Raw genomic sequence first — 24,138 nt, 5'->3', positions numbered from 1 at the left:
TATAAACTATCAAGGGCTCATGAGGGAGGGGGGAGCGGGGAGGGAGGGGAAAATGAGGACCTAATGTCGGGGGTTTAAGTGGAGAGAAAATCTTTTGAGAATGATGTACAAATGCGCTTTACACAATTGATGTGTGTATGGATTGCGATAACAGTTGTATGGGCCCCTTATAAAATGTTTAAAAAAAAAAAAAGGTACCCTCTTTGCTTTCCAATAGTTTCATTAGGATGCATCTCACCTAGCTTTTCTTTGTATTTATCCTTTCAGCAGGATTTTGAGCTTTTAAAAGTGTACATTTATGTCCTGTGATTCTTTTTGGAAGATTTGGGCTATTATTTTTCAACTTTTTTCCTATGTCCCATTTTCTCTCTTCTTCCTTTATGGGACTCCAAACACTCATATGTTCAACTTGTTGATATTTTGCCACAATTCTCTCTGACTCACTCATTCTCTCTGCTTTCCTTCCCCCTTTTTTCCTTCCCTTCTCTTTCTTCTTTCCTCTCTTTAAATGGCCATCCTCTTTCCTTCTGTTCCTTTCCCTAGCTATAGTCTCTCTCTAGTTCAGATCGGATAACTCTTGTTTATCTTTATTTTTTTAAACTATTGTATTGAATGCCAGGGGCCCTGATAGAACAGTGGTCACTAGTTGAGCTGCTATTGTCAAGATCAGCAGCCTAAAGCCACCAGCTAGCTGCCCCACAGGAGAAATACAGGGCTGTCAACTTCCAAGAAGAGTTATAGTGTCTGAAAGTCACCGGTGCAGTTCTACCCTGTCCTATAGGATCACTAGAGTTTGCATCGACTCAATGACAATAAGTATATTGAATGGTGTGTTAGTCTGGATAGACTAGAAAAACAAATGCATAAACACACATATGTATATAAGGGAGAGCTTTATATACAAGAGAAATTGAACATTGAGGAAACATCCCAACCCAGTCCAGTCCAAGGCCATAAGACTGATATTAGCCCATATGTCCAATACCAATCTATAAAGTCCTCTTCAGACTCATGAAATACATACAATGGATCCAAATGCTGGACGATCACAAGCCAGTGGGGAGAAAGTCTTTGGGTCCAGTGGCATTGTAAGGATCTCAGTGCTGGCAGGGGTCTTTCTGTGGCTTCTCTAGCTTCCGAGATCTGGTTGCATCCATGTGGCTTGTCTTCTGCAATGTCTCCCAGAGAGGACCAGGGAGAGAGAGGTGTCTTCTGCCTCCAAGAAGGAAGTACCAGATTTCCCAGAATTCTCAGGAGAAGGCTATTCCCACACAGAAGTCTCATTGGCTATCTCCAGATTAACATCCTAGACCCCACCCCTACAGTCTTAATCCTTAAATTGACACCAGATTAAGTGACTGCCACAAATGGCACTTCAATTCTACCGTTAAGCTCACTATTTAAAAAACTTCAGACATGCATTTTCTGATAATAAGCTTTGCTGTTGGTCCTTTTTCATATTTTTTAGCTTCTTTGCCTAAGATATGATATATTTTCATTCAAAATAACTTTGCTTGCTTTAATACCATTAAGAATATTTAGTGTAGCTGTTTTAAAGTGTTTGTCTGCATTGCATAATTTCAGCTTTTACAACCTGAGAGGGTCTTACATTTTCCGGGTCTTCTTATGTCAAGCAATACTGGGTTTTCTATACCACATTGCCAATGCCACTTTGATAAAATTGTGGATTTAGTACATCCTTTGAAGAATGTAACATTATTTGTTTTTGTGGTCAGCAAACTCGATACTAACTTGGTTAGCCTCAAGCTATAATCAAATATCAGCTCACTAATTTTATCTTTAGCTGGAATGTCTTGAGCTTGCCCCATTGATGAGCCAGAAGCTTGCAGAATGCCCTTCTCAGACTCTTTACAAGGGAGTGTGGTAATCCTACATTCTGTTGTATTGTTTGTTCCAGAACAACTGAGTTTTCCACCAATGCCATGCCTGGGCACAGTTGATTTCTGACAAAATCTGAAAAATTGGAACGCAAGTCTCCTTACTCAAGGTCCCAATTCTTCTTCAAAATCTGCCTGCCTTTCATCTACATTCAGAGACCTCTGCGTTTTTGTGTGTGTACTATTTCCATATATGCTGATATGTTAAGGGTTTATCATGCCAGAAGTGGAACCACCAGAGCTAAAAATTATATTATTGAAAGTTATAGTGTTTCCAGCCAACGTAAATGTCAGAATAAATTGTTAAATGTTCCTTTTAGAGTTGTCAGTGCAAATCCGATGTAGAAGATTTACTGAACCGGGGGAGGCCAGAGTTAGAAAGACATCAGTTAGGACTTAAGAGGGTAAGACTTTTGGTTGATTAGGAAGGAAATGGCTTGAAAGATATTTAAGGTGTAAAATTGACGAAGCTTAAGCTACTAAGATTTGTGCCGTGAAAGAAGGGGAGCATATAAGAGAGGGTCTCCAGGTTTGTTTTTCATTCTTGCTTTTGGATGAATAACTCCAGAGATTGGAATGAAAGAAAAAGAAGTAGTACACACACACCCCACCCCATGGAAAGGAAATTGTAGTGAATTTGCTTTTGGAGATTTGGAGTTTAAGATGCTTATGGGCAAGCAAAATGGACATATTTAACTTACATGATATTTTAAAACATTTTACTGTGAGTTCTTACACATATTATTATAATCTGTAGTTCCATTGGATCACACTTGGTTATACAAGTTTTGCCATCATCCTTTACAATCCATTTTCTTTTTTTCTTGAACTCCTTGATATCAGTTCCCCTTTATCCCCTTTCCTCCACCCTACCACCCTGAACCTTTAATCAATTATATATTATTATTGTTGTTGTTGTTGTTGTTAGCCATAATTTACACCATTCATTGAATCCACTCGCCTAAACAATTTCTTGTTCCCCTCAAGTGGGGCTATACAGTCAACATTTGCTATCACCCCTCCCCTCTTCTTGTACCCTCAGGGAATCATTATTCCCATTACTATTTCTGATGAGTTCATCACCTTGGGTTTCATGCATTGACAGCTCTTACTAGTACCAAGGTACATATACAGGTCCAGCAAAATTAGTGACTAAAACTAAGGCCACATTAGTTGGAGGAAGACATTTTAAAGAACTAGAGGATAGTTATGTGTTTCATCATTGCTTTACTGCACCCTGGATGTATCCTCCCTTCCATGTGGCTCTTCTGTGAAGGACGTATATGATTTCATTTTATTCTCCAGTGGTTTTATTGGTACATAAATCACATGTCATACAATTGAGCAGTTCAATTGTTCAGACACATGAAGGGGGGAGTTGTACAATCACCACCACATCTATCTTAGAGCTTTGCCACCTCTCCCCCCACCGGGTCACATTACCTTCAAAGTGAACTGGGCAATCACTATCAGTTCTACTGCTTCTTCCTTTCCCCTCCCTCGCAGTTCACTCCAGAAATCCCCCTCTACCATTGCCCATTTCCCACAACTCCTTGTAACAGTTATTATCATCATACATCCATTCCTCCTGTGCTTCACAGCTGTCAAACCCAACAGAAAACAGTGCAAGACAAATTGCACTAAGGTGGTAAGGATAAGATCATACTAGAATAAAAGCAAACGTACAAGCCACGTGTACAAGGAAGAAGACCCCCATCAACATCCAAAACTCCATGGAAGAAATCTCTGTCATGGCCTTCTAAGAGATATATACTTACACCCAGGACTAATTCAAGTCATGTGGATAGGGAGGACAACTGGCCTGGTACTGAGTTTGATCCCCCACAATCAGGATTACAGTGGTCTCTGCCTGATAGTAAGGCTGTTTCAGACTCTTGCCTTTGGCTAGAATAGATCTGTCAGTAGCTCGGTCGGACTAGATACTCTGCCGATGGGTTTTGGGCCCAGCCTTCTATAAATTGGGTGTTCATAATTTTAGCTCTAATACTTTTCTACTCACCATATTTGAATTTTGTAATTGTCGCCTGTGGATCACACTAGTGATCGTTTCCTGAAGTTGAGTATTGAGCAGGGCCATGATGTAAAAACTAAATATTCTTAAGTTGGTGTTAGGATTTAGAGTGAACCCTGGATCTTAGGATTTTTTTTAATTTGCTGTAACTTGGAAATTAATATATATGCCATACCATTCCATGGTTCAATCATGTCAAACATAATTGTACAAAATTGTTTCTCTGTTTTTTGGTAAATGAAATCCAGGGACGTTGAGCCTATAGGAAGAGAAAACATAACAAGAGGGTGGGGAGTGGCAAGATGGAGGGGGTGGGGATAAGAGGGAAGTGAAGTCAAGTATGTCTGGAGATTTACGATACATGATTTTATATGTAGGTTTGAACCTTGAGCAAAAAGTCAAGATTCAAGAATCAGCAGCACTTATGTGGAAGTTGAACCTCAAGTAATCAGTGAGCTTTTTATTGGTGGACAGTGACCATTCTGAAGAGACTTGTAGAGAGAATGGTGAAGTGACACATGGAATTCTTCACCCAATTTAGTCAAGTACAAGACCAATTGGTTGGGAGAGATCTTGAAGATTTGAAGGCCATGCAGTAAACTCACTTTCAAAAATCCCAAAGCAAACCACTGTCATCGAGTCAATTCCAATAGAAACTGCAGAGCTACTTCCTGGGGTTTCCCTTGCTGTAAATCTTTGCAAAAATGGACAACCTCATCTTTCTCCAGTGGAGTGTGTGGAGTTGAACCACCAACCTGGTAGGTATCAGCCCAGTGCTTGTCTCTTTAATAACTTAGAGATTATAGGAGTGGAAGCCATATGTCTCAAACTAAAGACAGCAGAGGAGGAGAATTGGATGTGAGATTTTCTGGAAATTTAAGCTGAGAACTTGTTAAATGCTTGTGCATCTTATGGTTTATATTTCACTCCATGCTTGGATAAGAAAAATAAATAAATAAAAATATCCTGCAAGTTTATTACTTACAGCCTTTCCCATACCTCAGCACCTATAATTTGGTGTTAGGGTTCAAAACAAAGGGTCAGGGAAACATAATAAACTTCCTATGATCATACGCAATCCTGGAAAGGCTTAAATTATTCACTCTTTATCACTTGTGAGATCCTTTCTCTGACATTTCGGTAGGCTATTTCTTTCCGCTGAATTCTCCTTTAAAGCCTTGATTGTATCACTTGCAACGTTTACGATAATCTCTGAGAGTTTGGGCTGTCAGGTGTGTAGAGACAAATGGCAGAGCTGCATTGCCAAGGCTACAGATCTGAAGTGCTCTAGGCCTCCTTTCTGCCTTGCATTATTCACATCCGAACAAGCCTAGTGTTCCTGAAATTCTTCCTCCCAGTCTCTTTTCGTTTTCTCTGAATCTCCCAAACTTCTCTGGAGGCGAGAATAGTTCTCATCAGACAGAAAGAGGAAAAACATTTTCCTTATCGATAATAACGCTCCTTTTACTCTTAAGCATCTCCCCTCAATGCATTTAGCTTGTGCTGATGAGTTTCCTCTCTGCAGTGAGCTAACATGGTCTCAGTAATTAAAACAAGTTTGTATCCAGCCGGGCCTTCAAAACAGGGGCTTGGGCTATGTGTCCTCTCCTGAGTTGGCTTCTTATCAAACTCAAAGTCAGTTAATGCGATGAGTATCTGTATCCATAAGTACATATAATAGACACTGTTCAAACATGTATATGATACCCATATCAGCCCTATTTTAAGTTCTTCCCAGATATTTGATTGTTTAATCCTTATAATAACGATTATGTCTCTATGTTCCTTGTGATCATACAGGGGCATTTGAGAAACCAAAGTGGTGTGCTGATTACAAGAAAGAAGCAAAACAGGCTGACACGTGGTAAAAGAGATAGCTCACCCTAGGGTCTGCAGCTGACACAGGAAAGAGATAGGATGGAGAATCCCCTGCTAGTCTTGGCTTGACCTTCTCTTTGCCCTAGACCACTGCTCATGCCACACATGTAAAGTGAACCAATTCACCAATTGAATTTTAAGGCTTATTCCAACTTAAAGTTTATTCCAGAGTCAGTCTCTCTATGGAACCTTCCACAATCACTTGTTTGTCCTAATAAGGGAGTAGACGAGTGTTCTGTATTACAAATATGATATATATGTATTATAGATGTGTTAGTAGGAGACGGTGTACACATCTATTCTTGTTGTTAGCTGACTTAGGGGACCAGACCAGTGTGATCCATAGGGTTAGCAATAGCAGATGCTCAGAAGTAGAGCTCCAGGCCTTTCTAATCTGCCGTAGTCTTGAACTCCCTGAACCTGGTTCAGCATCACAAGGACCTACTTGTGTCCACTCACGGACTAGCAGTAGCTGCTTCTGAAGCACATCTGCTGGAAATCCAGGCCTGGTCTCTCAAATGCCAGGGGCAATTATTAGATCCTAGATTCTGTGTGCAATCCACTTGTAAATGGGTTACAATACTGAAGCAAAGGAAGACCACCACAGAGACGGATGGACACAATGGCTGTAATTGTGAGCTAATATACTTCAATACTTCAAGATTGTGAGGATAGTACAGAAGTGCGCAGTGTCTCATGCATAGGGTTGCTATGAGTCAAGACCCACACAGTGGTACCAAGCAACAGCAACATAATATATAACATAAAACACACAGCATAAATGACATAACATAATGCAGAGGAAAAAATACATGGAGGGTTAAGCATTGGTTTGTTAGCTTCAAAATCCACAGTTTACACCGATCAGCTACTCTGCAGGATAGAAAAGGAAGGCTGTCTACTCACAAAGATTGACAGTATTGGAAAACTTATTAGGGTCACAAAAGTTAGAATTGACTCAATGGTAATGTGTATAATATAGAAACTTGGCTTAAGATTTTGATAATTCTGTTAAATATTCCCTATCTCTAGGAAGGTCTTTTCTTCCATTGTATATAATGGTCAGTGGGAATTTCTGTAGTATTTTGTTTTTTGTTTCCCTGATGCATAGGATGGTGTGGCAAATAAAAGATGATCATCACATGTGACACTTCTCCCATTGATAGATGGAATTTATCGCCCCCCCCTTGATCCTTGGTGGCATAATGGTTACACATTATGCTAGCCTCAAGGTCAAGAGTTCAAAACCACTAATTGCTCCGCAGGAAACAGATGAGGCTTTCTACTCCTGTAAGGAGTCTCAGTCTCAGAAGCCACAGTGGGAGTTCCACCCTGTCCTATAGAGTCTCCAGGATCCAGAATTAACTCCATGGCGGTGAGTTTGGTTTTGAATCTGGATGTGTTCTACAACAACCTTGATTTAGAACATGGCAACAATGACATTGAACTAATTTTCATTCCCAGGTTTTAATAGTCTAGATTCCATTAGTGTTCTTGAGATATTTAGTAATAGAATTCAGCCAATGAAGAGAGAAAGCAGGGCTTAGTCCAGGACAAAATGTTTCCACTGACCCTCCTTGCTCAAATGTCAGATTTATAGGCAAAATAAATTATTGATGCATTAAGATGCTAGTTCGGGGAACGGCTGTAATGCAATAATATATAAATGAAACAGGCCATGACTCAATTTCAACTGCTGCTTTAAGTTCAGTAGACCAGTTTTAAGGCACAATAGATAGGTTTTGCTCTATATGGGACACAGACTGCAGACACCCAAAACTAAATAAATGATATCATTATGTCTCTCTCTCTCTTTTTTACTTTTGCCTTGAAATTTAGTTCTGAAGATTTACTGATAATTTATTATGTGCAACCCACTGTGCTAGGGAACTTGGTGGAATAAAATGATACGTTTGTAGTGCCGATTACACATCATAATTAAAGTAGACCAAATAGCTCACTGTCATCAAGTGTATGCCAACTGATAGCCACCCCGTAGGACAAGGTAGAACCGTCTCTGGATGCTTCCAAGATGAGCACTTTACCAGGAGTATAAAACCCCATCTTTCTCCTGTGGAGTCGCTGGCAGTTCCAAATTGCTGACCTGGTGGTGAGGTCCCCAGTGCTGAATCACTATGACACCAAGACTCCCGTCATAATTTCCAAGAACTCTAGGAAAAGCCTATTCATAATTAGAACTTGAAATACAGTAACTGTGACTCTGGGAACATGAGAAGTCATCAAAAGTGAAATGGAAGGCATACAGAGCCATAATTTTTCAAATTTATGCACCAACCATTAAAGCTACTGATACAAATACACGGAAGAATTCTACCAGTTTTTTCCGTCTAAAATAGATCAAACATTCAAATCAAGATACATTGATAGGCACTGGCCATTTGAGTGCAAAAACTGGAAACAAAAAGGAAGGAAAGATGGTTGGAAAATATTGCATTGGTGATAAATATGAAGATGGACTTCCCTTGATAGAAATTTGAAAGACCAATGATTTCTGCATTGCAAATACCTTTTTACCAACAAGACAAAAAGGCCAACTACACATGTGGAAATCTTCAGATGAAATACAAATACAACACAAGTGAGCACCTTTCTAATGTTCTCTGCTTTCAGCCAAGTTCCACCTGGCATTAGCAATGACCTCTCTTGTACCATGTCTACTTCTGAATCCAGCCTGAACCTCTGGCAGCTCTATCTCAATGTACTGCTGAAAGTGTTATCGGATGATCTTCAGCAAAATTTTACTTGCATGTGATATCTATGATATCGTCCTAGAATTTGAGCAGATGGTTGGCTCTACTTTCTTTGGAGTGAGTGCAAATATGGATCTCTTCCAGTACGCAGGCCAAGTAGCTGTCTTCCAATTTCCTGGCATAGATGAGTGAGTCCTTCCAGTGCTTCATCAGCTTGTGGAAACATTTCAACTGGTGTTCCATCCATTCCTACATTCTTGTTTCTGTCTAATGCTTTCAGTGCAAGTTGAACTTCCTTTAGCACCATTAGTTCTTGCTTATATGCTACCTCCTGCAATGGTGGAATGCCAACTAGTTCTTTCCTGGTACAGTGACTGTGCATTCTTCTCATCTTTTTTTGATGCTTCCTGCATCATTCAATATTTTCCCCATAAAATCTTTCAACATTGCAACTTGTGGCTTTATTTTTTTTTCTTGAGTTCCTATAGTTTAAGACATGCTGAGCATGTTCTTCTATTTGGTTTTTTGTTAACTCTAGGTTATTGCACATTTCATCATAATATTTCACTGCATCTTCTCAAGTTAGCCTTTGAAAATTTCTATTTAGCTCTTTTTTTTTTAACATTTTATTAGGGGCTCATACAACTGTTATCCCAATCCATACACACATCAATTGTGTAAAGCGCATTTGTTATTTAGCTCTTTAATGTAATCATTTCTTCCATTTCCCTTAGTTACTCTAGGGTTAAGAGCAAGTTTCAGTGTCTCTTCTGATATAAACTTTGGCCTTGTGGACCCATTTGAAATTTCTTCAGCTTTAACATGAACTTAAACATGAGCAATTGATGGTCTAGTCCACAATTGCTACATGGTGGGGTTTTAACTCCTGGTATTAGGCTTCTCCATGATACCTTCCCACAGAAATCAATATGATTTATCTGTGTTCCATCTAGAGAGGTCCATGTGTACAGTCACCTTTTGAGTTGTTGAAAAAGCTATTTGCTCTGAACAAGTTGTTGGTAGTGCAGAATTTTATCATGAGATTCCCATTTTGGAGTCTATCCCCAAGACCACGTATTTCAACGACTGTTTCTTCCTTTTAGTTTACCACATTTGCATCCAAATTGCCAACAATCATCAACACATCTTGATGGCATGTTAGATCAATTTGAGACTGAAGTTCTTCAATTTCTCATCACTAGCTTTGGTGGTTGGTGTATAAAGTTGAATAATAATTGTATTGATCGGATTCATTTGAATGTAGGTAAATATAAAAGCACCAACTGCATTGTACATCAAGGTTGATTTTGAAATGTTCTTTTTCTACAGCAAGTGCAACTCCTTTCCTCCAGGTCGCATCACGCCGGCAGAGTAGATCCTTTGCTTTTCTGCTCCAAAATAGCCAAGACCAGTCAATTTCAGCTCACGAATGCCCACAATACCAATCTTACGCAGCCCATTTTAATTTGGACAGCTTCCAATTTTCCTATAGTCATGCTTTGTACGTTCCAATTTACAGCTATTAGCAGATGTTTGCAGTAGCTTCTCTTTACTTTGAATAGTGCCCCATCCGCAAAATAAGATCCTGAAGGCACCACTCCCCCTGGCTTTACTCCCCTCATATCACTATGGTCAAGTTCACTTTCAAAAAGCAACTCCTCTGGCGCCACGTTTCAAGTGCCTTCCTACCCAAGGACTCTTTACTCTGCCACCCTCTCTGGCAAGGTTCTGCTTCTGTTCATTGGGCCTCCAGTATATTTTGAAGCTCTGCATAAGGTTTTCAATAATGACTTCCTCTGAATTGAGCAGTTAATTTATTTTTATTTGTCTGTTCTTAATCAGGAAGCTCCACAGAAATTCCTCTGCTTTAAGTGATGCTGCTGCATTTGCAATACAGTAACACAGCTTTTAGCATCACAGCAACAACACACAAGCCACAAAATTACAAAAAACTGGCAGAGAAGTGGTCAAAGATGTTCACATATATTTTATTGACTATGTTAAGGCATTTGACATAGCAAACTATGTATAGCCTTGAGAAGGATGGGAATTCTAGAACACCTCATTGTGCTCATGTGAAATTTTACAAGGATCAATAGGCAGTAGTGTGAACAGAAAAAGGGAATAATGAATGTTTTAAAATCAGGAAATAGGTGAGACTGCTGTATCCAGTCACCATATTTTTTCATTCTGTGTGATGAGCAAATCTGCAGAGAAGCTGGGTTATATAAAGAAGAAAGTGGCATCAGGATTGGAGGGAAGTTTATTAACAACCTGTGATTTGCGGAGGACACAGATTTGCTTGTTGAAAGTGAGACATTTGCTGATGAAGATCAATGATTGTAGCCTTCAATATGGATGATAACTTAACGTAGAAGACCCAAATCCTCACAAATGGACAAGTAAAAAACGATAGAGAGAGAAACGATTGATGTTGTCAAGGATTTTTGTCTTGCTTGATTACTCGTGCAATGCTCACAAAAGCCGTACTCCAGGTGCCAAAGGACCTGTCGCATTGCGTACATGTGCTCCACAAGATCTCTTCAGAGTATTGAAAACTACGGATGTTACTTGGAGGACCAAGTAAGGTGTCTGACTCGAACCATGGCTTTTTCAGTCACCTTATTACATGTGCAATTTGGACATTGAATATGGAAGATAAAAGAAAAATCAATGCAATTGAAAACTGAATATTGAAAGTACCACGGGCTTCCAAAAGCACTAGTAAATCAGTTTTGGAAGAATAGAACCAGAGCCCCTCCGAGGAAAAGATAGAGAGCCTTCCTCCGATGCACTTTAGCCATGCCAAAAGAGACTCTTCCTAAAGAAGGACGTTGGCTGTGCAAAGTAGAGGGTCAGTAAATCAAAGGAAAGTCCCGGAGAAGATGGATAAACACACAACAATGCCCTCAAACATTAAAACGATGATGAGGGTGGTGCAGGGCTGTGCGGGGTTTTGTTCTGTTGCGCTTAGAGTAGCTATGAGTCAGAACCTAATCAATGGTATCTAACAACCACCACCGCACACGCTAAGTTATAGATGAATATATCTATGAAGGTCATTTATAAATATTATGTATGTATACATTTTAAAGCTATTGCTGTTTGTAGGTGCCATTGAGCCAGTTACAACTCATAGTAACCCTGTGCACACCAGAAGGCAGCACTGCCTGGTCCTGTGTGCCAGCACCCCAAGGCTTCCTATGTTGGAGCCCATTGCTGCAGCTACTATGCCAACCCACCTGCTTGAGGGCCCTCCTTTTGATGCTCCCCGTATCCTTTATGCACATGCATTTCTCCAGGGAATGGCTTCTCCAGCAAACAAGTCCAAATTATGTATGATGTGGTCTTGCCGTCCTGGTCTCTAAGGAACACTCTGGCCTTGCTCCTCCCAAAACAGATGTGTTTGTCCTTTCGGTAGTTCGTGGTACTTTCAATATGGTTCATCAGCTCCATAATTCAAATGCATCAGTCTTTCTTCAGTCTTTTCTATACAATTTTCACATGAATCTGAGGCGATTGAAAATTTAATTATCTGGGTCAGGTGCACCTTAGTCCTCAAAGTAACATCCTTGCTTTTCCATACTCTAAAGAGGTCTTGTGCATCTAATTACCCTGTGCAATTTGTCCTTTGGCACCTTGCCTGCTGCTTCCCTAAGCATTGACTGTGGACGTAAGCAGGACAAAATCCTCAAAATCCTTAACAGCTTCAATTGTCTCTCAATTTACCATGATGCTACCTAATGTTCCAATTGTGACTGTTTTGGTCTTCTTTACATTGAATTGCAACCCATACATAATTTGATCTTCTTCCGCAAAGGCTTCTCCTCCTCCTCTCTGTCAGAAAGCAATGTTTTATCGTTTACCTAGTGCAGGTTGTTAATAACACTCTTATGTTTTTGTTTTCCTTTTTTTCTTAAATGCCTTTTCATTTTGGATATCGACTCTCAAGTATTTTCAAGTTCACCAAGCAATAGGAGTTGAAGGGAATTTTCATATTTGCTACTGTCATTTTTACCTTTCCTCAATGAAATCCATAGATGTGGATTTATCCATTAATTTTGTGAATCTTTTCTATAGAATCTTTTCTATAAAGGCTAGACATGGTTATTATAAACTTCCCATCTAATCATTACAAAATTGGGCTATTGCTAGGTCTTTGTTAATTGTTTTATTTCTTAACAATCGGTTTTATTTTCTTGCCTTTCTGTGATTCATAGTTACTATTAAATAGCGGGTTTATGTGTACAACATGAAGACTGGGTTAAAAAGTATTTGTACTAGAAATACCTGCTCATCTATTAGGATATTACTATTCAGGATTGAGCCAGACCTAGTCAGGGAAGAGTTAGTTTGTAGGGTTTTCCTTGCTGTCACTTCAATTCAGTGCATTCCACACACACACCAAGCAAACAAACAAATGCCCTGCATTTAAATTGACCATGACCCATAGTCACCCCATAGGACAGAGTAAAAATGGCCATGTGGGTTTTCAAGACTGCAAATATTTATAGAGTAGAAAACGTATCTTTCTCTCACAGAACAGCTTGTGGTTTTGAACTACTGACCTGGCTAGTAGCCCAAAGCATAATCTATAATCAGCTCTGCCACAAGGGCTCCTACGTCAGAGAATTGCAGGCCTAACATTTCTCCATTAATTGGTTGTTATTGATTTGTTAAAAGGTGGAGACAGGGGAGGGGAAAAAAAGGTGGAGACTGGGGTACTAGACTGATTTAATCAATGCCCCCATTCCACTTAGAGCTTTCAGACATCCCTGCCTTCCTCTGCACTGGAAGGGTTCAAACTCCTAGCCCTTGCCTCCCCCACACACGGTCTGGGCTCCTGTTGGATATTCCGGGTTGTTCTGGGCAAATTCAGTGATAAGCATACTTTCTGTATGGGCTTTGGGGCTGGAAGTTTATCAGCAAATTTTTTCTCCCATAGCCTGCTGGACTCAAATTACTTTCTGTCTGTGCTTTGCTTGGGGCAAGGGTGGCCTATCTCTTCCTATGTTGGAAATCTATGCTTGATATCAATATCATATATATATATATATATATATATATATATATATATACAAACTTAGGACACAAATCTTACTATTGGCTTCATTTTATAAATCTTGACTTAGTATAATTTGCTAAAGATGATCTAACTAGGCTTTTTGTCATCATCTGTTATTCTGGGTTGACTGTCCATATCCATAACCAAAGTCAAATTAGGACAGGCCATCCATAAAATCAGCATCAATATGCAGCAGTTCACAGGCTCAAAAATCTTCTCTTCTTCTGGTTGGGTTCTGGTCAACTCCATGTGGGCTACCTCCCTTATCCTCTCCAGGGTGCCCATTGATCACCTTGCCTTTAGACCATGGCCCCATTACAAATTGTCAATAACCCCAGGCCCCTTGGCTAGGCCCTGCCATAGGTTCAGGTTCCATACAACTCTACAAACTTCAGACCAGCCAACCCTCTCTGTTCTTCTACCCTAGCTTCTGTGAACCAGGTCCAAAGCTGTCAGTGGCCCGATTCAACCCGTCTCTTCATTGCTGCATTTCTCCCACTTCCACTCAACAAGTGGATCCAGATGGTCACCTAGCATGCTTTTCAGCCATCCCAAAGGCTCCCTTTAATGTTCAGTCCTGGAGAGGAAAGTTTCTTCGTGGCTCCAGATTTTCCAACCTCTGGCCCAAACCACTAGCTGAAAATTCAAAATGCGGAACTGTGTGTGTGACCTCCTCCCTGGGGGACAGACAACCAAAAAGTGGATGAAGGGAGATGTCGGACAGGGCAAGATATGACAAAATACCCATTTATAAACTATCAAGGGCTCATGTGGGAGGGGGGAGCGGGGAGGGAGGGGCAAAATGAAAACCTAATGTCGGGGGTTTAAATGGAGAGAAAATGTTTTGAGAAACGATGTACAAATGCGCTTTACACAATTGATGTGTGTATGGATTGCGATAACAGTTGTATGAGCCCCTAATAAAATGTTAAAAAAAAAGTGCAAAAAAAAAAAAAGAAAATTCAAAATGCCAAAGAGTTCCTTTTTCCTTCGATCTGTCAACAGCCCCCAACGCAAGTCTCTTCACCTTCGAATGTCCTGAGCATTCAAGACACTGGGTGAGGTTTATCCTTTCAGAACCTTTTTTGCAAGCATGTCCTAAATCCATTTAAAGATCAAATTTTAATGGCTCCAGGCAAGTGGGCTTACAAGCTCTCTATTTTCATACTTCCAAATAATTATTTCTATCAATCATTATATCCACAATAATAAGCAGAAGAAATAAGTGTGAACAAAGTAGAATCAGATACTAAACTCAATTCCTAAAAGAGTCAAATCAAGCCTCACTTACGTTATCTTAATCCTTTTCTAAACTATTCCATTGATACAAAATATGGCCTCAGGCATCAAGTCATAGCGGGTCTTCTGTCAGCCATTTTGACCTTCTGTCAGCCATTTTCACTAAGCAGCATGGTCTCTGAGAAATTCAAGGGGCAATTTCTATCCCTGAGCTCAAAATATATAGTAACAACATTCATTTTGCCATTTCAAACAGGAATTACCAAAGACAACAACCATAGGAAACAATCAAAACTTTAACTTTCCATATTCTTTCCAGAAAATAATCCAGTAAACTGCATGGACATATCTTACCTCTGGCTAGCCAAAGAAGAAAAACTGCCATGAGACAGAAATCAAATAAGTATCCTCTCTCCTTCTTCATGATTTGTTTCTCTAGTACCCCACTCCTGGTAACATAATGTGTTAGTCTGGGTTGACTAGAGAAACAAATTGAGACTTAATCATATATGTTTAAGAGAGAATGTTTTATCAAAAACAATGGTCCATTAAGAAAACATCCCTGCCCTATCCAGGTCAAGTCCATAAATCTGATATTAGCCCATAAGTCTGTTGCGAATCTCTAAATTCCTCTTCACACTCATGCAACACATGCAAAGATGCTGAATGCAGGAAGATCACAGGCCAATGGGTGGAAAGTCTTGTGGATCCAGTGATGGTGGAAGTATCTAAGTGCTGACAGGAGTCTCCACATGGCTCCTCCAGCTCCAGGGCTCTGGCTCAATCAGCATAGCTCCATCTGGCTTGTCAGCAGGAAGATGAAGCAGAGTCCCTATGTATCTGGCCTCCAGTGAGCTAATTATCTCTGTGGCGCTTCCAAATGAGGTCATCAAGCTGTGACCTGATTGACAGGCTAGACCCCACCCCTTCAAAAGTTGACACCAGACTATGTAACTACCACATCATCACTAAGCCCTTTGATTTTTCTGCAAAAATAATGGCCTATGCTATAGTCAGTCTTGCTTTATTTTACAGGTGAAGAAATCTAGAAACAATAAGCAATTGCCACAGAAAACAGTGAACGTACTTATCTGCTGGAAACAAGCTGGAAAATGGGGGCTTGTGTTTTGAGTAATGGGTGCTCTGTGTTCTACAAAGATATGGAAGATGGCTTAAGGCAGAGTCTGTGGGGTACCTTTAAATACTCCACAGCAATTTGCCCAATGCGGAGCACATACTGGATCTTATATAAATTTCTACTGAAAGGAAGAAAGAGAGAAAGGATAAAAAGGGAAATTTAAATCGAAAGAGGATGATAAAGATGAAGATGACAGAAGAAAGGGAAGTCCATATTATGATATATTGTTGGAAGACAAATAAAATGCCCTTTGATGTGCTGTCAGGGCTTGATGACGTGGTTTTTACTTTGCAAAAGTCATAAAACACAGATGCTGCCTTCCATGTAGCTGCTCTGAGCACAATGACACAAGTGCTGCCTCATCTATAAATAGATGGTCAGATTGATTTCACATCCTACCTTCCTTCCCCTGACTGCTTGATGGCTGTGACAACATGATCAATGGGTGATTCCATCCACCCGGAGCACTGAGGCCTCTCTGACGCTCACTCTCATCTGGAAGAGGACAATCACGCTCATTAGATCCGGCACAAAGTAGCTTCAAAGACATATCTGCTATCAGAGAAATTGAGCCAGAGCCCATTACCATGGCATCAAAGGAAAGTGCAATTTCATCAGGCAGCCAGCTCTCACCTATTGTTAGCAAGACCATTTGGCTCTCTCCTCATCCTGTTTAGATCAATATGAACTGAAACATAAGTGGCCAGAGCTGATGTCAGGCAAGGGTGAGCTTAAGAAAAGGATTCAATGGGACACTTACAGGTGTCCACTGTAAGAGCTGCAGTGATGTTCTTGAGAAACCTAGAATGAGGAAGCATAGAAATGAGATGGGATCCAGCCACCCAAGTGCTTGACCTTGAGAAAGTAATTTCATTCCCCTGCGGTTCAGCGTCCTTGGAGGGTGTTTTAGAGCACAGACCTTGTAGGAGGGCTCCACTGGGTGAAGCCTCAACTCTTCAGATCAGTGACTGTGGCCTTTTGTCTTATCCTCTCTGAATATCAGTTTCCTCACTTATAAAAAGAAATAATGGTAGCATCTCCCTCAGGAGCTATTTTGAGCCCCAAATGAAGGGGCTGTCCTGGCCCATCGCATCACAGGTTTGTAAAGTCTCAGGTCTGAGTGGAAGGTGTGGAGGTGGAAGAGGTCTGCATCAAGACAAGCTCCTTGTATCATTCTACAAGCTATCCTGATGGTCAAGGTAGAGTCAACACCAAAGACATGGAGCTATATTTTAAATGGATGCCTCGGAATCCAACACACGGGATAATTCTGCATTTTTACCTCACTATAAAAACAAATAATAAAATATGCTACAAAAGAGCTATTTAAAATGTTAAGAAACAAAGATGAAGGTGTTATTTTGAGGACTGAGGTGACTTGACATGAGCTGTGGGATTTTCACTTACCTTACACACCTGTGAAAATTGAACAATGAATAAGGGAGACCAGAGGAGTATTTGTGCATTTAATATTGGCAAATTATAATATTGGCAAAAAAAATTCAACATCCTGTGAACTACCAGAAGAATGAACAAATTTGTCTTGGAAGAAGTACAACCAAAATCCTCCTTAGAATCACTATGAGAAGAATTCAGCTCCAGCATTTTTGACATCATATTATAGAGCAGTGGTTCTCAACCTTCCTAACGCTGAGACCCTTTAATACAGTTCCTCATGTTGTGGTGACCCCACAACCACAAAATTATTTTCATTGCTGTTTAATAAGTGTAATTTTGCTACTTTTGTGAATCGGGCAACCCCTGTGAAAGGGTTTTTCGACCCCCAAAGAGGTTGAATACCACTGATATAGAGGGACCAGTCTTTTTTTTTTTTTTTTTTAATCAATTTATTGGGGCTCATACAATTCGTCACAATACATAGATCAATTGTGTAAAGCACATCTATACATTTGTTGCCCTTATCATTCCCAAAATTTTCTTGCCTCTTGGGTTCCCGGAATCCGCTCATTTTCCTTTTTTTTTAAATTTTCCCCCCCTCCCCTTCCCTTTCCCCCATGCACCCTTAATAATTTATAAATTATTATTGTATCTTATATTACACTGTCCGGCGCCTCCCTTCTTTAGAGACAGACATAATCATTGAGAAAACAGGTTCATGAAACTGTAGAAAACCCTCAAGAAAGTGGATTCCCACAGTGGCTCCAACAATGGGCTCAACTAGAGCATTGATTGTGAGGATGGATTGGGACCAGGCAGTGTCTTGTTCGGTTGTACATTAAATCACTGTTGGCCATAACCTACTCAGTAATAGTACTTAACAACAGCAGCAAACATTGTACTGAGAGATTTTCAGGATCTATCTCAAGATCTTACCCTGGAAATGAAAGGCACATAGAGACTTGGGCTTTGTATCACTTGGTGACCAGATCTCGGGGTGAGGAGGTTTTCACATGTGAATGGATTGACTTGTGAGTACATTTGGGAGCTCGTGGGAGTAGAGAACAAAACCAAATATCCATCTCTAGAAATGATGCCCAAATTGACCTTTATTGTGTCTAAGGCTTTTCATTGCCAAAGTCGCTGGCAGGAGAGGTGGTTTTAGGGATAAGTGACCAGAATAATTTCCCCCAGAGAGATTTTCTGGGGTAGAGGCTGGAGGGGAACAGTGTGGGGTTGCAGAGGGAAAATCAAAACAGGGGCCATCTGTGCGTATATGGTCTGGGACAGCTGCTTGGTTCTTTCCTTTGCATTGACTTAACTACCATGAGCAAATGCTAGGGTCTGCTTTCAGAGTGAATGGAGCTGACTCTGGTTCTGATAGGGAGGGCAGAGTGGCTTGCCCTCCTGTATAATCTGCTCCCTCCGCACCACCCCTCAACTGAGATGATATAAAAGACTGTTACCCCAGAAGCTAATCTGTTGTCCCTCAGAAACAAGTCTTTCTATTCCAACTTAGCTAGCTACTGTAACTATCTATGCACTAAACTTCAAGGCTGGACTTGCTCATACATTTAGACTTGGACAGCTTTGAATGGCTGAGATAAATTTATCTGGAGAAAAGTGCTATGTATAAAAAAAAAAATTGAAAGTCATGACAGTTCCATGAATGTCAGGGAAGAGCTGTACCCCATAGGGTTCAGTGGCTGAATTTTAAAAATAATCTTCCTGACCTTCTTCTGAAGGACCTCTGGTGAAAGCAAACCTCCACCCTTTGGGGCAGCTTTGAGACGCATAAGCGTGGGCACCACGCAGGACTCTTTACCGTAAATCGCGCTAACTCAGCCCCTGCTTCATAGCTACCATTTGATGCTACTGTAAAATCCCCACTTTATAAATATACAGTAGTTTGGGGCATGTATTTTTATTTGTTTTATTGGGGGTTAGCCATTCACCTTTCCATGGGCATCTAGTCTTTTCCCCAGTTTTTATGCTTTCTGTTATGAGCAAAACTGCCTTACACGTGTATGTGAACGGAAGTGTGTAAACTTAGATTCTCTTGGATAAGACTCACAAGGAGAATGTAGGGGTCATCTGATAAATATATGTTTAACTCTATAAGAAAGAGCTTACTAAATTGATTATATCTTTTTTAACTCGGAACAGAATTATATAAGAATTATAGTTGTTATATGTCCTTCAATATTAGATAATCTATTTGATATAATGTTTAAAAATAACCAAAGAGCAGTCTTCACCATCTATAGAAACACATTCCAAGATTAAACTCATTGGCTTCAAATGGAATCTTCCCCATCAGGACCCTTTATGACTGACTAGAAGCCACTCACTGGGTCCCAAGAATATAATCCTTACATGTTATCAGGAGAGGCCAACGTAAACCAAACTCACTGCTATTGAATCAATTCTGGCTCATGGTGACCACAGAGGAGACAGTAAAACTGTCCCAGTGGGTTTCTGAGGAGGAAGCCTTAACTTTCTCCCACAGAGCTGCTGCTGATTTCGAACTGCTGAACCTGTGGTTAACAGCCCCACTTGTAACCACGATGCCACCGGACATCCAAGTCCATGAAAGCAGCAGTCAAGAAATCATTTTCATTGGAAAATCTGTCCACACAAGATATTTGAATAATTCGGACTAATGGGCATTACAAGCATCTGATCTCTTGAAAGAAACAACAACTTTAATAAGTCAAAGTAGAACACAGTGGAAAAACATCCTGGGAAGGTTTCCTAGTGAAGGAAGAAATGGGGCCAAGCTGTGGAAGGACACGCATCCTTGAGCCATTGTATACGCTGAGATGGCAGACGGAGAGTGGCCTCTCTAGAGCGGTGCAGGGTGTGAGGACCAAACGGCATGACACTCTCAAATGTGGGGCAAAAGACACCAAGATAACGATCGATAAAATTTTTTGCAGTGTTTCAGCAGAAATTTATTACATTTTATAAAAAAAATCCCAGCAGTCCCTTGTAACAACCCAAAGATTGTTCATTACTGCGGCTTACATGTATCCACATGCCATCCAACTCTCTGATGCCTTACTCTGAGACTCATCAAATGCACTCTGCTCAGAGTTGTTCTTATTACTGATGTTTTAGCTTACAATGGAGACACCAAATCTCAAATAAAGTTTAAGGAAAACAGTTAGTTCATCTTAAATAAGACAAATATGAGGAAGACCATATAGCAGTGTTCAAGTTTTTGCTGAGATACAGAGATTTTAAAAAGCCACAGGAGAACAACGGAAACTGCCCCCCAAAGCAGATCAATACGGTATAGTTACAGGTGGGACTAAAGAGGCAAGAAGGGTGCCATGATTGGGACACATGCATTATATTAGACAGAGGAGTTTGCAAGGTTGACCCAGGGCCGGATGACCAAGGCAGGTGGATCATGACTGCGTAGGGTATGACTCATGCCTCTGAAGCCCCCGGTACCACCAGTGTTCTTTCTTACACACTCGGGCTGGTCAGGAAAGTGCAGGAGATTACAGTCCAATGCACTCCACCTAAGGGCAGGACTGTTCACAGCTCTGGTCAATGATCAATAGTCAAAAGAGGCTTACTCCCCATGGAGAATAGGCAAGTAGATGTGGGCTTTCACTATCGTCCATAGCCTTCCGTCAACGGAGTGCTCACAATTTAATCTCTCATATACAGAGTAACAATGTTATTTGGAATCACACGGTTTTATCTCACTACAAACACACGTTCCTGTTTCCATTGTTGTCAGTGTTTTTATAGTTGTTGATTTTGTCCACTTTTGAGCTCTCAACTACAACACTGTGGTAAGGAAAAGGAGGGAACAAAATGAAAAGAGTTATCTGGTTACTATGAATGTTATAACCCATGCTGTTGCAATTCACTGGAGAAAGAATTTACAAAACAATGTTGTGGTTGTCATTGATAGGTGGCTGGGTGCCACTGTGCTCAGAGTGGCTCAGTGCACAACAGACGGCAACACTGTCCGTTCCTGCACCATCGTCCGCCTGGTTACATCTGAGCCCTTTGTAGCAGTGACTGTGCCTGTCAATCTTGTTCAGGATCTTTCGACTTTGAGCCGCCCTTCTGCTTTCCCAAGTACAAAGTCCTTGCCCAAGGGGTGGTCTGTCCTGACAACACATCCACGGTACCCGAGACCACGTTTTGCTCTCTTTGCTTCTGAGGGCATTCCGTTTCTACTTCCTTCAAAACAGATGTGGTTGTTCTTTTGGCGTTCAATATTCTTCACCAATATTTTAATTCAAATGCCCAATTCTTCTTCTGTCTCCCTCGTTCATTGTCCAACTTTCACATGCATATGTGACAACTGAAAATACTATGGCTTCGGTTCAGGCTAACTTAGTCCTGATAATTTTTTTTTTAATCGTCCGTTAACCCTTTCAAGAGGTCTTGGGCAACAGATTTGCTCAGTAAGAAATCATTTGATTTCTTGATGACTGTTTCCATATATGTTAGCAACCCTATATTCTAAAAAATATTGCATATAAATGGTTTATAGCTATATGAGGGGGCTTCAAAAAGTGGAAAAAAAAAAAGAATGGAAAGATACTGGAGCCATTTCCATGAGTGTCCATATGTTATCCTTCTGGTGTGGGAGAAGGCATAACAGAGGGGAGGGCCTGGGGCCCCGTGCAGTCACCACACTGGGATACACCAACTGCGGATAATTAAACCTTTTTAGAAAAGTCTCCTTTCTAGGACATGAAAAAAGACATAACATTCAAATTCTTGTGGAAGCCAATTTCCTTTATTAATGGAGCCTAAAGGTCTGTAATTAAGGCACAACTTGTTAGCTAAACTAACAATTACCACTTGTTTGATGGGAAGAGGGAGGATAATAAATGACCTTATTCAGCTTTTGAGTTCTGTTTTTTTCCCCTCTTCTAGTGATTTTAGAGGGAGCCCTGGTCGCACCACTGTGGCTCAGTGCTCTGATGCTAACCAAAAGGCCCGTCATTCAAATGCACTCGTTTCTTCATTGAAGAAAGATGCAGTAGTCTTCCCCTGAAAACAGGGCGGCCTTCCAAACCTGATGTGGTAGCTGTCCCCTCTTCTATAGAGTAACTCTGAGTCTGAATGGACTTGCTAGGTATTGGGTTTTGTGTCTTTGTTTTATCATGAAAGCATAGCAATTAAGTTAGAATATCTTAGTCGAGTGTTCGTACCTCTGGTTCTTTCTCCCTTTGTCCTTTCTTCTTTTTATTCTTGTACTTCCTTCTCTGCCCAAGGACACACACACACACACACACACACACACACACACACACATATTGAGTCAATATTTCTGAATTTATACTATTAGAAATTAGCTTCATATTTCTTCCACACTGCCTTTGTATTCCCCCATGAGCCTACAATTCATATATCATACCATTTAATGGTTTAATATTAAAAAGATGAATACAATCATTGTCATCATCATTTCAGAAAATTTTCTTCTCAGACGCTTTCTTAACTCTCTGGATTTATCTATTCTAGATTTAAGATACAGAAAATCATATGATACAAAACACAATCAGAGAAGATCATACAAAGCAAACAGACAAAAAACCCAACAATGAGACAGAACATAGACAGACCTTAAAGAGAAAACAAAATATTTAAAATGGAAAGAACTTTCAAACAAGTCAAAAGGGAGACAAATAATATTATCGTTTTTAGATGCCTTAGCGCTGGTTCCAACCCATCATGACACACTGCACTACAGAAGCGAAGACTGCACGGTCCTGGGCCGTCTTCACAGCGGTTCACATGCCGGAGACTATTGGTTCAGCCACGGGGTCAATTCCACTCCGTAGGGCCTTCGTTTTTGTTTTTCATTGTCCTCCGTTTTACCAAGCATGCTGTCCTTCTCTAGGGACTAATCTCGCCTGACAACATGTCCAAAATATGTGGAGCAACGTCTGACCATCCTTGCTTCTAAGGAATACTCTGACCTTTACTTCTTCCAAGACAGATGGCTTTTTTTTCTTTTAGCAGTCCATGGTACTTTCAAAAATTTTCTCCAGCACCACATTTCGATTCTTCTTAAGTCTTCCTTATTCCATGCCCACTTTCACAGACATAGGAGGCAATTGAAAACAGCATGACTTGGGTCAGGAGCACCTTACTCCTGAGAGTGACATCCTTGCTTTTCAACCCCCTACGAGGCCTTTGCGCAGGTTTACTGCACACAGCCTATCTCTTGATCTCCTGACTACTGCTTCCATGAGCATAGGTTGTGGATCCAAACAAGACAAAATCCTTGACAACTTTAAACTTTTCTCCATTTATAATTTTGCTCCCTCTTGGTCCAGTTGAGAGGATTTGGGTCTTCTTGACATTAAGTTGTGATCCACACGGAAGGCTGAAATCTTTGATCTTCATTAGCAAGTGTTTCACGTTCACCTCCCTTTCAGCAAGGTTGTGTCTTCTGAATATCTCGGGTTGTTAATGAGCCTTTCTCAATCCTGATGCCACACTCTTCTTTGCATAAACTACTTTGTGATTATGTGCTCACCATGCAGACTGAATAAGTATGATGAATGGATACAACCCTGTCTCACTCATTTCCTGATTTTAAACCATGTATTATTCCCTTTTCCTGTTTGCACAACTGCCTCTTGATCCCTGTAAAATTCCACATGAGCACAACGAAGTGTTGTGAAATTCCCATTTTTCTCAAGGTTATCTACAGCTTATTATGGTCAACATAGTGGACTATGCCTTTGCACAGTCAATAAAATTCAAGTAAACATCTTTCTGATATTCTCTGC

The sequence above is a fragment of the Echinops telfairi genome, unplaced genomic scaffold (genome assembly GCF_000313985.2).
Source record: "Echinops telfairi isolate 266 unplaced genomic scaffold, ASM31398v2 ScPeMD7_9;HRSCAF=40, whole genome shotgun sequence".
NCBI classification, from domain to species: domain Eukaryota; kingdom Metazoa; phylum Chordata; class Mammalia; order Afrosoricida; family Tenrecidae; genus Echinops; species Echinops telfairi.
Note: the sequence above shows the minus strand (reverse complement) of the source record.